The 14568-nt window shown below is 53.8% G+C and overlaps 1 protein-coding gene across 1 annotated transcript in view; it reads left to right on the top strand.

Annotated features, from left to right (window-relative positions):
- Positions 1-1578: 1578 nt before the first annotated feature.
- The window catches only part of PEAR1 (platelet endothelial aggregation receptor 1), a 33769-nt gene continuing 20779 nt past the window's right edge, over positions 1579-14568 (top strand). The window contains exons 1-2 of the mRNA XM_063145795.1: positions 1579-1621; positions 2896-3119. The gene's annotated coding sequence lies outside the window, so the exon portion shown is untranslated. The remainder of the gene's footprint in view (positions 1622-2895; positions 3120-14568) is intronic.

The following is a 14568-nucleotide window of genomic DNA, read 5'->3' as shown; positions in this document are numbered from 1 at the left end:
TGCTGCATTAGGAAACTTGCCTGACTAGATGTACATTGATGGTGTGCTCCCCAGGGCACAAGGTCCCTTTGACCAAGCTGGCACTCTTGGGGAGACCAACCGTGTCTCCAGGGCAGCCAGGGGGCGGCTGCCACCCCCTCCTGTCCCCTGCTCCTGTGCAGGAGCCCATCTTTCTGTCCGTCTGCCCACCCCAGGCTCTGGCTGCCCAAAGGGCCTCCTCCTCCTCCTCCTCCTGGCTAAAATGGTAAGTGATGACAGCCAGGGCTGGAGGAGGGGGATCTGGTGAGAGGTCACACTGGAATGTGGAAATCATTGTCCGCAATTAGAGTGATCAGTGTAAGAAAAAGAGGCAATTAACGGGGCCTCTGGAGGGCAGCCTGCGCCTGCCGCATCAGCAGGGCCAGAGAGTGCGCGGGGCCGGGGGCCGGTGGGGGGCAGGATGCGCTGCCAGCGGCGCGGCCAAGCCCAGCTGCTCTCAAGAGCCCCGGCGCAGGAGCCCTCCCTCCTCGTGGCTGGAGCAGCTCCCTCCTTCCGCCTCGGGAGGCCGTGAGAGCGCCGGGAAGAGGGCGCGAAGGAAGGGCCCGTCCTGTCTCGCGGGGCAACAAGTGGCCCGTCAAGCGGGCTGCCTGGACCGAGGCGGAGGCGAGCGGGGGCGGGGGCGGGGGCGGGGGCGGGATCTTCGCAGCCAGCCCCCCTCCCCCCCCGTGGGAAAGCGGAGCAGCTGCTGCCTGTCAAGCGCGGAGAGGACCGGGGGGGCGGGGCGGGGCGGGGCGGGTGTCGTGTCCTCCCCTCCCCCTCCTCCCCCCGCCCGGTATGGAAGCCCCACGTGTAACGCAGGCAAAGTCTCCTGTGGGAAAGGGGCTTTCACAAATTAGCGACGCCGTCTCCACATTACCGATAGGATGGTTACAGCAGCCCTGCAGGGTAGGCCACTGGGGCTGCGAGGGAGGGAGAGAGGGAGGGGGCTGCTGACCACCCTCCCTCCCGCCCTCGGCAGCCCCTCCCGCCCTCTCTCCCCCTTCCCAGCCACGCGCAGCCGTCGTCATAGCGCTACTCCGCGTCCGGCCAGCGGGGGCGCTGTGGTCCGCCTGCCGGGTGACGCCAGCGCCCCTCCCTTCGGCCTCGGCTGCACTTGGCGCCTGCGCGCTTTCGCTCCTCGTCTGAGGAGGGAGGAAACCGAAGGGGCCGCCGCCGCCGCCGCCGCCATTTTGTTTTCGACGCTTCGCGCTGCGCTTCCGATGTTCCTGCTACGATCTCCCGGCCTCTCTCTCTGCGCTCTCTTTTCGTGCCCCGCCCCCACAGAGACGCTTTGCGCATGGGCAGATGCGCTCCAACTCCCGTCGGGCCCAGTCAGCGCAGCCAGTGGGAGCAGGAGTCCGAAACATCCGGAGGGCGCCGGGGCCCCTCCCACTCCGGGGACGGCGCTTGCAGCTGGCTGGGCGGGAGGGGGGCCGGAGGGTGCGCAGGAGCCGGGCCCCACCCTGGGGACGTGCAGGAGCCCCCACGGCAGGGCCCTCGTCAGCCGCTGCCTCCCGCCCATGCCGACAAGGCCCAGGAGCCGCCCGCCGCGCTTGCCCAGCCCGACCCCGTGGCAAAGGCAGCCTGCTGCTCCCCCTCAGAGGTCCGGTGGCCGGCCTCTCTCGGGTGGGGGTGGGGGTGGGCGGGGCTTCCTCAACCCCCCCCCCCCCGCTAAACATTTAAATTTGTTATTCGTTCAGTCGCTTCCGGCTCTTCGCGACTTCATGGACCAGCCCAGGCCAGAGCTTTCTGTCGGCCGTCGCCACCCCCAGCTCCCCCAAGGTCAAGTCCGTCCCCTCCAGAATAGCATCCATTATTATTATTATTATTTATTTATATAGCACCATCAATGTACATGGTGCTGTACAGAGTAAAACAGTAAATAGCAAGACCCTGCCGCATAGGCTTACATTCTAATAAGATCCATCCATCTTGCCCTCGGTCGGCCCCTCTTCCTTTCGCCTCCCACTTCCCCTAGCATCAGCCTCTTCTCCAGGGTCTCCTGTCTTCTCATTATGTGGCCAAAGTACTTCAGTTTTTCCTTTAATACCCTTCCCTCAAGTGAGCAGTCTGGCTTTATTTCCTGGAGTATGGACTGGTTTGATCTTCTTGCCGTCCAAGGCACTCTCAGCATTTTCCTCCAACACCCCAGTTCAAAAGCATCTGTCTTCCTTCGCTCAGCCTTCCTTACGGTCCAGCTCTCGCAGCCATAGGTTACTACGGGGAATACCATTGCTTTAACTATGCGGACCTTTGTTGTCAGTGTGGTGTCTCTGCTCTTAACTATTTTATCAAGATTTGTCATTGCTCTCCTCCCAAGAAGTAAACGTCTTCTGATTTCCTGTCTGCAGTCAGCGTCTGCAGTAATCTTTGCGCCCAGAAATGCAAAGTCTGTCAGTGCCTCCACGTTTTCTCCCTCTGTTTGCCAGTTATCAATCAAGCTGGTTGCCATAATCTTGGTTTTTTGATTGTTTACTACAACTTTATTAGATTGTAAGCCTATGCGGCAGGGTCTTGCTATTTACTGTGTAATCTGTACAGCACCATGTACATTGATGGTGCTATATAAATAAATAAATAATAATAATAACACTTAAAATACAAATAAGATTAAAAAAAAGAAGGAGGTTGGAGTAGGGCTGCCACAGTTTTCCTCTTACAACTCTTTTCCCAGTGCATATTTTGCATGTTCCAAACAATCGCTGTTCTTGCCAAGAAAAAAATGCATTATTATTATTCCCCTCAAAGCCCTCTGCTGAGTTTCCTTGTCAAAACTTCCTGAGGGCCGACAGCCGATCCCAGCCCCTTCCTGCCTCCCCCCCCCACACCCACCGCCTCCTCCTCTCCACACTTCATCTTCTTCCACTCCTTTTTCAGCCACCCAGCTCGGACTGGTCAGGGAAACGCTGACTTGTGAAGTGGCACATGCCATTTATCTTATTCTGCGGAGTCGTCTGCATCTGGGATTCTGGTGTTTGGTTTTGTTTGCTCTCCTTGCGTTGCTCAAGCTCTTTTCCTGCATGAAACGCAGCGAGGAGGAGGAGGCTGTGCTCATTCTGCAGAGGTGAAGGTTTCCCTGGTTGACCCTCAACGAGGACAAGGTAAGTTCCAGGAGGGTTGCGTTGAGGATGGGGCTGGGTGGGTCCTGACCGGTTCTTTCCCTGGTGAACCAAAGCCAGTCTCTGCCAGGTCACTGCTCACTTGCCAAGCCAGAAGGAGCATTTTGCCGCTTGGGAAGGCCTTTGCCGCTAGGCGAGAGTGACCTCTTGGCCACTGGTTTGCTGTGGCCCCTCAGGAGGCCCCCAGTGTAGAGGATGGGGCTGGTCGCCTTCCGAGGACGAGGCAGGGCCAGGGCGCGGTTACCTTTTTAAGCATCGCTACGAGGAGCACATTTTCCCAGTTATGGCCTCTTCTGCCATTTCGGCTCTGCGAGGGCAAGAGTTGTGCCGTTTGCCACCTCAAATGGACAGGAGCCCTCCGGGGCCTGGCTCCGGCAACCTTATAACACAGGCACACAAGAACGCCAGTTCACGACTCCGTTTCCCACCGGTTCAACTGCTGCTGGGTGGGAGTACCTAGTGGCATGGGCGCATACATCCCAGTTGCAGCCATGTATATGCGTCTCAGTGGGTAAATGGCCTTAGAACTGGTCTGGATGGTGGAATTTCATCAAACTCACTTTGACTCCGTATCCTTAGTGTTGATTTTTTAAAACGCTCTCCAAAAATTCTTAAGATTCTTCTATGTTACATTTTTGTTTATTTTTGTTTATTTCTGTTTATTTTTTTAAACAAATATGTATATTAGCACCACGAAGGGCAGGATGAGTGCTGGGTGCGGTTTCCTTTAGCTTGTGATTACTCATCACTTTGCAAGTACGTGTGTTTCCTAGATAGAAGTTTCCTGTGGTGAATGGTCAATTTATGTCACGCCTTGTAATAATGCCAGGCTACAAGTCCCCAAGTGGTTCAACCAGAAGAAACTCTCCCAGGCCAGCAGAGGGGGGTGGATGGTTTTGTTTTGGGGAACCACACAAGCCCCATATGGTCTCTCTGTAGGCAGTCCATGAACAAAAACTGGGGAACTGGGGGCTGGAAAAGGCCAGATCCAACTTTTTGCCCCAGTGTAGGTTGGATTGCCCACCCCCATCCAGGTAGCGCCTCCCCCCTCCCCGTCCAGGTGGATCCACAGGGTCCACGAGAGAGCAGGAAGGGGTAAGATGCAAGCCAGAGTGCTCGGGACTGAAGGGCTGCTGCTGCTGCTGCTCTGTGCTTGTTTGCCAATCCCCTCATTCCCTGTGGCTTTTGAGGAGGTGGGATCCCTGGGGATGTGCATCCTTTCAATGCTGCCTCACCCACTTGCCTGCCAAAGACACGTGTCGCTCCCTGCTTGGCATCTCTGCCGAGGGCCTTGGGCCAAGGGGGGGGAGGTCTGCTTTGCTCCCAGCCTTGTCTCTCTTGCTTTCCCCAGCAAAATTGGACAGAAGATGTACATGAACATGCTGGCCAGAGAGCGCTCCAGTTTAAGTGCAAGTGTGCCACGAAGGCCTGTTAGTGAACAACAGCTCCACCCAGCCCCAACGTAGCCTGATGTGCTAGATGTGGGGGGGGGGGGGAAACGGGTCCTGGGGCCATAATGTCCTGAGGCTTCAGCCTGAAGGAAAGGCGGCACAGCCTTTGCTTTGGAGTCCCGCTCTGTTGCCCTGTCGTTTCCTCTGTCCTTCCCATCTCCTTCCCCTTCCCCCACTAGCAGGTTTGAAGAGCCTTCCAGGAGGTGGTGGTAGTGGTGGTGGTGCTAGGCACCTAGGCTGATGCCTGGTTTTGCAAGGACAGCTGCAAAGCCCGGGGGCGAGGGGCGAGCCTGGACTCCTGGCTCTCATTCTCACTTGTGCTGGTACCGGCCCGCTCCAGCCCCATTGTTGTGGCTGAGAAGTGGGGCCTGGGGAAAAGGACCATGCACCAGCACCTGCTTCTCTTCCCTTCCTGCCTCACTCCAAATAGGTCCCCAATATTCTCAGTCTTTGCCATTCTAAACATGTTGTAATGTTGGGGGTGATTGCTGCCTGCGAGGCTGTGTGTGGCCTTTCATGCAATGTCTGTGGTTGACTGACATTGTCAGTTGCTCACCATCCACTGCCTCCTTTCCTATAAACAGGAAAATGGAAATGAACATGATGTGCTTTCAGGGTGTAAACAGCAGCTTCCTATCTATGGGCAGGGCGTGTGTGTGTGCGTGCGCATGTGTCTGTGAGAGGAAAGGGCTGGGACGGGGGACATGATGGCTCAAATACCTGTGTGAGCAGTGAGTCCATTTGGGCCACAGTTGCATTGCATCTGCAACCGAGATTATAGAGGAGGGAAGCCCAGGTGTACATTACGGTGGATGCATTGGAAAAAGACAGGCTGACAACAGGTTATATGGTGAGGGGCTGTCCTTTCCCTGGAGGCTTAGAGGAAGGTTGTTTTTGAAGCCATTTATAAAACAAAATTAAAATACATCCCTAAAAGACAGTTCTGTCCATTGTAAAGTTCTTGACAAATTAAAAGGCTTTGTCTAATCTTGTGAGGTTTCTCTTGCCCTGTAATACTCCTGAGCACCCAGCGGAGATGTCTTAACACTGGGTTGGGGGCCAAACTGAGGAAGGCATCTCTGCCCCCTCACCTCTCCACTACACCATGAACAGCCAGGTACTTTCAGCCTGGCCCAGGCAGTGTTCGGCAGCAAGTGCAGCAGAGGTGCGTTTTTCTCATGCCCAGTGTTGTGGGAGTGGGTTGTGTGCTCTGTGTCCCACCCACCCTCACTCCCCTTTTACAGTATGAAGCAAATCAAGTGTCCAGCTTGGATGGTCCTGGAAGAGACCTCAGTGGTGGTTCCTCCAGGAGGCTCAGTGGTGGTGCTCTGGGGAAGAGGATGTGTGATTGCTCAGCTGTCTCATTCTGCCACTTTATTCCCCTCCTGGAAGCTCTTTGTCTCACTCCCACACCCTGAGGCCTGTTGGGAGCAGCGCTATAGGGTGTGTGTGCCCTGTGGGCTATAGGGTGTGTGTGCCTTGTGGGCTATAGGGTGTGTGTGCCTTGTGGGCTATAGGGTGTGTGTGCCCTGTGGGCTATAGGGTGTGTGTGCCCTGTGGGCTATAGGGTGTGTGTGCCCTGTGGGCTATAGGGTGTGTGTGCCTTGTGGGCTATAGGGTGTGTGTGCCCTGTGGGCTATAGGGTGTGTATGCCCTGTGGGCTATAGGGTGTGTGTGTGCCTTGTGGGCTATAGGGTGTGTGTGCCCTGTGGGCTATAGGGTGTGTGTGTGCCCTGTGGGCTATAGGGTGTGTGTGTGCCTTGTGGGCTATAGGGTGTGTGTGCCCTGTGGGCTATAGGGTGTGTGTGTGCCTTGTGGGCTATAGGGTGTGTGTGTGCCTTGTGGGCTATAGGGTGTGTGTGTGCCTTGTGGGCTATAGGGTGTGTGTGCCCTGTGGGCTATAGGGTGTGTGTGCCCTGTGGGCTATAGGGTGTGTGTGCCCTGTGGGCTATAGGGTGTGTGTGCCCTGTGGGCTATAGGGTGTGTGTGTGCCTTGTGGGCTATAGGGTGTGTGTGTGCCTTGTGGGCTATAGGGTGTGTGTGTGCCTTGTGGGCTATAGGGTGTGTATGCCCTGTGGGCTATAGGGTGTGTGTGCCCTGTGGGCTATAGGGTGTGTGTGTGCCTTGTGGGCTATAGGGTGTGTGTGTGCCCTGTGGGCTATAGGGTGTGTGTGTGCCCTGTGGGCTATAGGGTGTGTGTGTGCCCTGTGGGCTATAGGGTGTGTGTGTGCCTTGTGGGCTATAGGGTGTGTGTGTGCCTTGTGGGCTATAGGGTGTGTGTGTGCCCTGTGGGCTATAGGGTGTGTATGCCCTGTGGGCTATAGGGGGTGTGTGCCTTGTGGGCTATAGGGTGTGTGTGTGCCTTGTGGGCTATAGGGTGTGTGTGTGCCCTGTGGGCTATAGGGTGTGTGTGCCCTGTGGGCTATAGGGGGGGTGTGCCTTGTGGGCTATAGGGGGTGTGTGCCTTGTGGGCTATAGGGGCACCAGCCCACCCTTGGGCTCCCTCGTCAAAGAGGCTGGCTGCAACTGCCGTTGATCATCCCTTTGTTTCTCTCTGGGATTGAAGTGGGCTAGGAACCCATCTCGTTGTGCCTTCCCGTGGAAATGGATCCTCTCAATTCCAGTGGAGCCTCCCTCCCAGTCTTGGCTCCCGGACTCTAGAGCATTTAATCCGGTTCCTCTTCTGCTGAAGGAGCTGTCTGTCTGTCTGTCTGTCTCTCTCTCTCATCAAGAGAGGAGGGCTGCTGAGCTCTGAAGTTAAATGGGGAAGCAGCCCATACGTGAAAAGCTACATCACATCAGATCTTAAAATAGTGGAAAGGCTGCTGCCAGGAGTTTCAGAAGAAGATGCATCTTCTTTGTGCTTCCTTTCACGATGATTGGGATGGAGGAATGTTATGTAACTGACCTGGGGGAGCATCTTGTTGAGCTTAGGAATGCAGGGAGTCGCCTTCCACGGAGTCCGACCACCCCCAGTCCATCTAGCTCGGTAGTGAGCTTGATGCCCCTCCTGGGTTACAGGCAGGATTCCTTCCTACCTTTCCTGGAGCAAGCTCTGCATTGTCTGAAAGGGAAGCCTTCCTTAGTAGGGCGTCCACCTGCCTTGGCCGTTCTGTGCCTGCCAGGGTGCTTGGTAGCCACTCCTTCTCTGGAAAGCCATTCCCTTTGCATGTTCCTTGGCTGTCCTAAACGTGGTGTTTCCATGGCATAAAGCAAGCTCCTGACAGCAACACCCCACCCCACATTTAAATGGGTCTTGGGTTGAAGGGCCGTGGACTTCACTCTCACTCTGCCTGGGACCCCGGAGAGCTGCTGCGGCTGCTGCCAGGGAGAGCAGGTCCTACTGGGCTGGAGCCTCCAGCAACTTCCTGAGTGCCCAGGTTTCACGCTCTCCACCCTGTAGGTCCTCCTGCGTTGAAGAGAGGCATCCTGGCTGTCTCTTGCTACAGTTTCTGGAGTTGTTCCATGCTTACTGTCAGGGTCATAAGCATGGGGACTTCACTGCTGTGAGAACATCTGGCTGTGCTCCATGGGGTGCACAGCTGCAGCCGCTAGAAGCCATTGGTGGACCTGGCTGGCATGTCACCTTATTGATTTATTTTATTTAATTCATTTTTATACCACCCAATAGCCGAAGCTCTCTGGGCAGTTCACAAAAATTAAAACCATGAAAAGCATAATAAAACAACCAACAGTCTAAAAACACAATTACAAAATACAATATAAAAAGCACAAGCAGAGGCAACGCCCCTGGCAGAAGTGGGCAGCAAGGAGGGCAGGAGGGCGGCCCTGACGCCCCTCCTGACTGGCTTGAGCCAGTGCACCAGCAAGGCATTCACATGCTCTGAGGTTGTTAACATGCCCCGCGTTCCCTGATTGTTCCTGCCTGGCATGCTCTGTGGCTCAACATTTCTCAGCGTTGGAGAACATTTCCTAATGCCCACCCTAAGTTAGCATGGAACCCATGGTCAACAGCAGTCTTCTTCTTCTTGGTCTTCTTCGTCTTGTTCCTCTTTGTCATCGTCATCATCATTGGCTCTCTTTAAGCTCATCCTGGCCAGTCTGTCAGGGCTGTCTTGGCCTTCATTAACACACTGTACAAAATGTGATGGTGGGAATACGGGTTTTTTTGCAACTCTCAACTAAACCCAGAGGATGCTGAATTTTAGCCGGCTGCCTCGTTCCCTTGCTTGGGCAGGCAGTGTGACTCCTGTGGCTTGGACCTTGTTTCTGCAGCATTAAGAGAAGCTCCATGAAGGCAACCAATGGGGGTGGGGGGGGACACCTGTGTGGTAGTGAGGCGGCTGGTGGCGTGATCCTCTTAGGTTTCAGCTCAGGAACACTGAGTGATCCCTTTTGGGAATATACTGATGTTTGGCCGATGAGTCAGTGCTGTTCCCCTCCCCTCCCCACATGGCATGAGAGAGACAGTGCTGGGCACGCCTTGCCCATGGGCTTCCCAGGCTGGCGGCTGGCTGCACGGAGGCTGTGGGTCATCATTGCAAGCTGCCTCTGGCTGGCTGCTGGGCTTACCTGAGGGAACGATCGGCTTCCATGGGATACATTGCAGCTGCCCTCTTGGCATCTGCTTCTTCCTCACCTCTGGCAGAAGAGCAGGATGCTGTTCAGGTTTGCAGTGCCTTAATGACTAAATCTTGGCTGAAGCATCTTCCAGAATGCTTCAGGGATGGGTCTCCTCTACCACGTGTAGGCTGCCTCATGTTTTTTCATTCTCGGTGCATTATATGAGTGAAGAAGGAGTTAAGAGGCCAGATCTCCCAACTAGGGCAGTAGGTTGGCTGATTTGACAGCACCCAGGATGTCTCTGGGGGTCTTACAGAAACGCTCCTTACAATAAGATCCACCCTACCCAAACAAGCCAAGTTCTGGCACTGGCTGACTCTGTGTGTGTGTGTGTGAGAGAGAGAGAGGCAGGCAGGCAGACTGACAGACAGACAAACACTTGGCAGCATGCTTGCTTCCCACGCACCGAGGCTTTGGGACTTCAGCCTTAATTCAAACCAGCTTCTCCCTCTTCTCCCTCCCTTTTCCCAGCTCTTCTTCTTCCCCCCACCCACCCTGTATCACAAGGCTCACCAGAGTCCCTGCTGCTGGGCATTCAAGGAGCAGAGAGGACAAGCAGGCAGATGGAGCATCACCATCCCACACTCCTGCTGCAAAGCGAGGGTATCCCTCTTTGACTCTCGCCTGAAAACCCCGTGCTATGCTTTCCCCCGGATATTGTCTGCTCTCCTAACCTTAGAGCAGCAGTAAGCCTAAGTACACCAGTTGCTGGGGAATATGGGTGGGAAGGTGCTGTTGCACGCATGACCTGCTTATGGGATCCTGGTCCGCAGCTGATCTGCCACTGTGTGAATAGAATGTGGGACTAGATAAACCCGTCCTCGGATCTAGCATGGCTTCTCCTTGTGCTCATAGACTTTAGAGCTGAGCAAGTGACTCCACTCTGCATCACAAAAAATCCTTAAATTAACAAAGCACAGTTATACTTTGTGTAACTTACTTTGCTTGTGGAATAACATTCTGCTTTGTTGAATGTGTGATCATAGAATAGCAGAGTTGGAAGGGGCCTACAAGGCCATCGAGTCCAACCCCCTGCTCAGTGCAGGAATCCACCCTAAAGCATCCCTTACAGAGGGTTGTCCAGCTGCCTTATGAGGGCCTCTAGTGTGGGAGAGCCCACAACTTCCCTAGGTCACGGGTTCCATTGTCATACTGCTCTAACAGTCAGGAAGTTTTTCCTGATGTCCAGCTGGAATCTGGCTTCCTGTCACTTGAGCCCATTATTCCGTGTCCTGCACTCTGGGAGGATCGAGAAGAGGTCCTGGCCCTCCTCTGTGTGACATCACTGTGTGATGCAGTGTAGATTTTTACAGACTACTTGCCTTGGAGTATAAGTGTCAGATCAGTTTGCACATTGCATCAGGTAAACAAACTGTGAGGAAGAGCAAGCACGATGAATGGATTTAAACCAAGGCAATCTAGATCAGGAAGAAAAGCAGCTGAGTTGAGCCTGTTTCTTCCTATATTTCCTAAATGAGTGTGTGGGGTTAGGGTTATTGTCTCAGAGCTAAATTAGCAGATCCCTCCAGCAACTGACAGGTTGGCACAGGCCTTCTGTAGCTTCTCTGTGCCCCCCCCCCCAATCCTAATTCTAGAACTTCTCCAATTCACGAGTGACCCTCCCTTGTTTTAGCAGCTAGAAATCTGCTTGTATTGCAGTTTCCCAGCCCTGGGAGAGGGCGGTGTGGCCTCGCCCTCATTTCTGCCCACTTTGCCTGGTGGTAGCTCTCAGCCTGAATGAATGCTGAATTGGTGTCGGTGACTTGGATGGGAGCAAGCAAGGCAGCTCCGTTTCCCACACAACCTCCAGCTGGTGATAATGGGAAGCTCTAGAGGTCATTTCCTGTTTCCAGTCAGTTAGAGAAGAAACGCGGAGAAAAACACAGCACACAGTTTAATGGGAAGGTTTATTTGATTACACAAAAACAACACTATTTGTGGCTGATGCAGTCCAGATGTATCCCTTAAAGGGCAAAGCGTAGTTCTGTTGCAGAGCTTTTAAAAAGTCTTTCCAGGTTGCAGCCAGTTGGAAATGGCATAGCCATTTGAAGCAACCTGTGCCATCCAGCCCGCAGGCAGGCAGGCAGGCAGGCGGAGACCGTGTCTGAGCTGGCTTGCGCTTCTAGAGCTGACCTGGGGCCTTTGGTCTCCAAGGCCAAAGGAGACCATTTCCTCCACTCATCTTCCTCTACTAGGGAGGGATGCAACGAGAGATGGATACACACACACACACACACACACACACACACACACACACACACACACACGGAGACCCAGTAAGACTCCAAGGCGTGACCCTTGGAGCCCCAGTGAATTCCCAGTGGTTCAAGAGGATTATGTGCTAGGAGCCCTCATGCTAGCTAGCATCAAGACCAAAGTGCAGCCCTGCCACAAATGCAGAAAGAGGTGTTAGTGCTTTTAAAAGATTGCCAGCATATTGCATGTTTGTTTCCAGGGCTTTATATGTCAAAGGATTGGGGCCCATGCTGTCTCTCAGTCTCAGTCAGCGTCTCTCTCTCTCTCTCTCACACACACACACACACAGAATAGAATGCCCATGTTAAATAAGAGAGGTAAAAGTACTCCACGCCTCCTCAAGTCCAGCTGAAACAGGAATGTTTTCCCGCCCTCATAGAAGATACTCGAGGGGCTGGATCTATGGGGGCAGAGAGTAGGTGGGGCAGCCCCCAAGAATGTCTTTGTGGTTGTAGCCACAGGAATCTAGTTGTACTCACAAAGAAAGTGTGTGGGCTGCGCACATGGAGCTTGACTCTCTCCAGGGGCTAGACGAGCCCTGGAAAGGCTGTGTGGGGCTCTTATCCAAGCTGCTGGCCAGGAACATTCGGGAGCTCCAGGGAGCCCTCTCCCACCTGCCTCCCTCTGACTTCACTGAGCCTTGCCGGCAGGAGTGAGTGGGCCGGTGGGCCAGGAGGCAGTCCTGCTGCTGCTGGATTCCCCTTTCTCCTCATCTTCCAGGCATGCGGGTGGTCCTTGCACCTAGGGCAGGGAAGTGGGGGTAGGATTTGTGTCTCACGGACAGAAGGGGCAGGGTGGGGTTGGGGGGAAGTGTCATCTTCAGTGTAATCATTTCCAGGTGCTCTACTTGTTTCCGTCATGGCTGGGAACATTTTCAAGGGCCTTTGTCCAGAACGTAAGAACCCAAGAAGAACAAAGCGCCCCAGTTGAGCCTTCTGTTCTTCCAGGGGCCAACCGGATGCCCACAAGCAGGGCAGGAGCTCAGTGATAACCCCTCCTGCTCAGGGTCCCCAGCAATGGGTGTTCAGAGCTGGAGGTTACATGTAGCCATGGATAATGTGGGAGACGGGGAGGAGAGGTTTTATCTCATCATTGCTCTGCCCGGTTCACTGGATTTTACAAGGGGCTGCAGAGGTCTCCTACGTGTAGCATGAGTTATGAGTGTGCAAGAGTGATATGCACTTGACACAGGTTTCTCCATTGTGCGAGGAGGAGGGAGGCTGCTGTAGCTGTTGCTTTGGGAAAGAAAACGGATGCGTGTGAAGCAGCTCCGGGAAACGCTCTTTTCCGTGGTGTTGGATTCCATCCCAATGTATCGCCTCCCGTGGAAGGATGCAGCTCCACTCTTGGTCTTTCAAAGAAAATTTGATCGACTTTATTTGAAGCATTACGTGACAGGCAAAGGCAGGGCAGTGTATTCTGTGTTTCTGGTTTAGAATATGTAAGACAGCTTTGAACTGCATATTGAAATTATGTGTGTGAGCTTACCTGTCACATCAATGCAGAACGGGATTTCAGAATGTCCTGAGCAAACAGCTTGAGCGATGGTTCTGTCAGGGATTTAGCCAGACAGCCCTCTTTTCAGGAACAGACCAGTTTTGCTTTGTCCATTTTCAGCTATCTTAATATTAAAACATAGGCCACCATTCTATATAAAACTCCCTGAGGCAGCTTACGAGAATATTAAGAACAATTCAATATTGCAGTATCTCAGAGAGACAAGAGGCCCCATGAAGAAAGATAAATTGAATCAGAAGCTGCCGTCAAACGTACCTCGGATTGGCCCCTGTGTGAACAGAGTGCTGGACTAGATGGAGCCTCGGTCCGATCCAGCATCAGGGCCCTTCTGATGTTCTTATGACGAGCGGCGCCTGATCAGACCCAAGGGGCCTCTCCAGCCCATCCTCCTGTTCACACAGTGGCCGACCTGATGCCCCAGCGAGAAACCCACAGGCGGGACACGAATGGCAAGAGCCCCCTCCCACGGCTGCCTCAGATTCGGAAGGTGATTCAGAGCCCTCAGGACAGTAGCCATGGATAACTTTATGTTCTATGAATTTGTCTAATCTCTTTGGAAAGCTGCCCAGGTTGGTGGCCATCGCTACATCTTGTGGTAGCAAATTCCATAGTTTAACTCTGGGCTGTGTGAAGTCCTTCCTTTTGTCTGTCTGAGTCTCCTGCCCTTCAGCTTCGTGGGATGATCTCCACTGGGTTCCCCTGGGAAGGAGAGGGCTTCCTGCGTCTCGCTGGAGGCTGCCGATGGGCCCTGGGCACGGGAGTTGGGCAGGCAGACATGCAGGGCGTGTGTGATGGGAGGTCAGCTGTAAGGAGTCAGTGTGAAGTGGCCTGCTGGGTTTTTGGTTGGGATTTTCAACAGCCAGTGTTTCTGAACAATAAGAAGTATGTGTATCCGTTACAGGCTCCTTGACAACCCTTGGAGACAATCAATTCCCCTCTCCCTCGTGGGGGAGGAATGGCTGCAGCAAATGGCACCGGGGGGGTGGGGTGGGGTGGGACACAACGACACCCAGGGCTCATCTTGCCTTCAGAATGTCTGCCCGCAGCAGGAAAACCTTCCTCCACTCTGCTCACTTCCTGTTCTCACACAACACTTCCTGTGTTTATGTCCTACTTGGACAGATGCCATGCTGGAGGGGTGGGGGGAATTCAGGTGCTATTAAAGAAAATCGCCGGGAGGGGGGATGATTTGTTTAGAATGTTTAAAACGTTTCTGTGTTTGTATCCTCCAAAAGCAATGTAGATTCCTTGAAAAAGTCCTGTAGCAACTTTTGTAGAGACCCGACTTCATTGATTACTTCTAGATTGCTCGGTATTGCTCGTTCACACCCATTTTCAGAAGGCTGGCATTTTATTTGCCAAAAGGCTGAGATCCAGACAATAAATGCTTCTTATTTTCTCACTATTTTACTTATCCATGAAACAGTGGAGGTCCCTCATTGTAGGTTCCCCTGTCCTCAAACTGCCTTACTTCTAAAATTCAAATCTGTCCGTTCTTAATTCCGGTTCACTGTCTTCATAATCATGTATCATGTACCCCGTTATCGTGAAGTCAGGGCTTTGGCTTGACGGTCAGCCTGGACAAGGGAAGCCTCCCCCCGCCCCGCCCCCCCGGCCCCCCG

Source organism: Elgaria multicarinata, chromosome 21 (assembly GCF_023053635.1).
Source record: "Elgaria multicarinata webbii isolate HBS135686 ecotype San Diego chromosome 21, rElgMul1.1.pri, whole genome shotgun sequence".
In the NCBI taxonomy this organism is placed as follows: Eukaryota; Metazoa; Chordata; class Lepidosauria; order Squamata; family Anguidae; genus Elgaria; species Elgaria multicarinata.
Note: the sequence above shows the minus strand (reverse complement) of the source record. Positions and strands in the feature narration are given on the sequence as shown.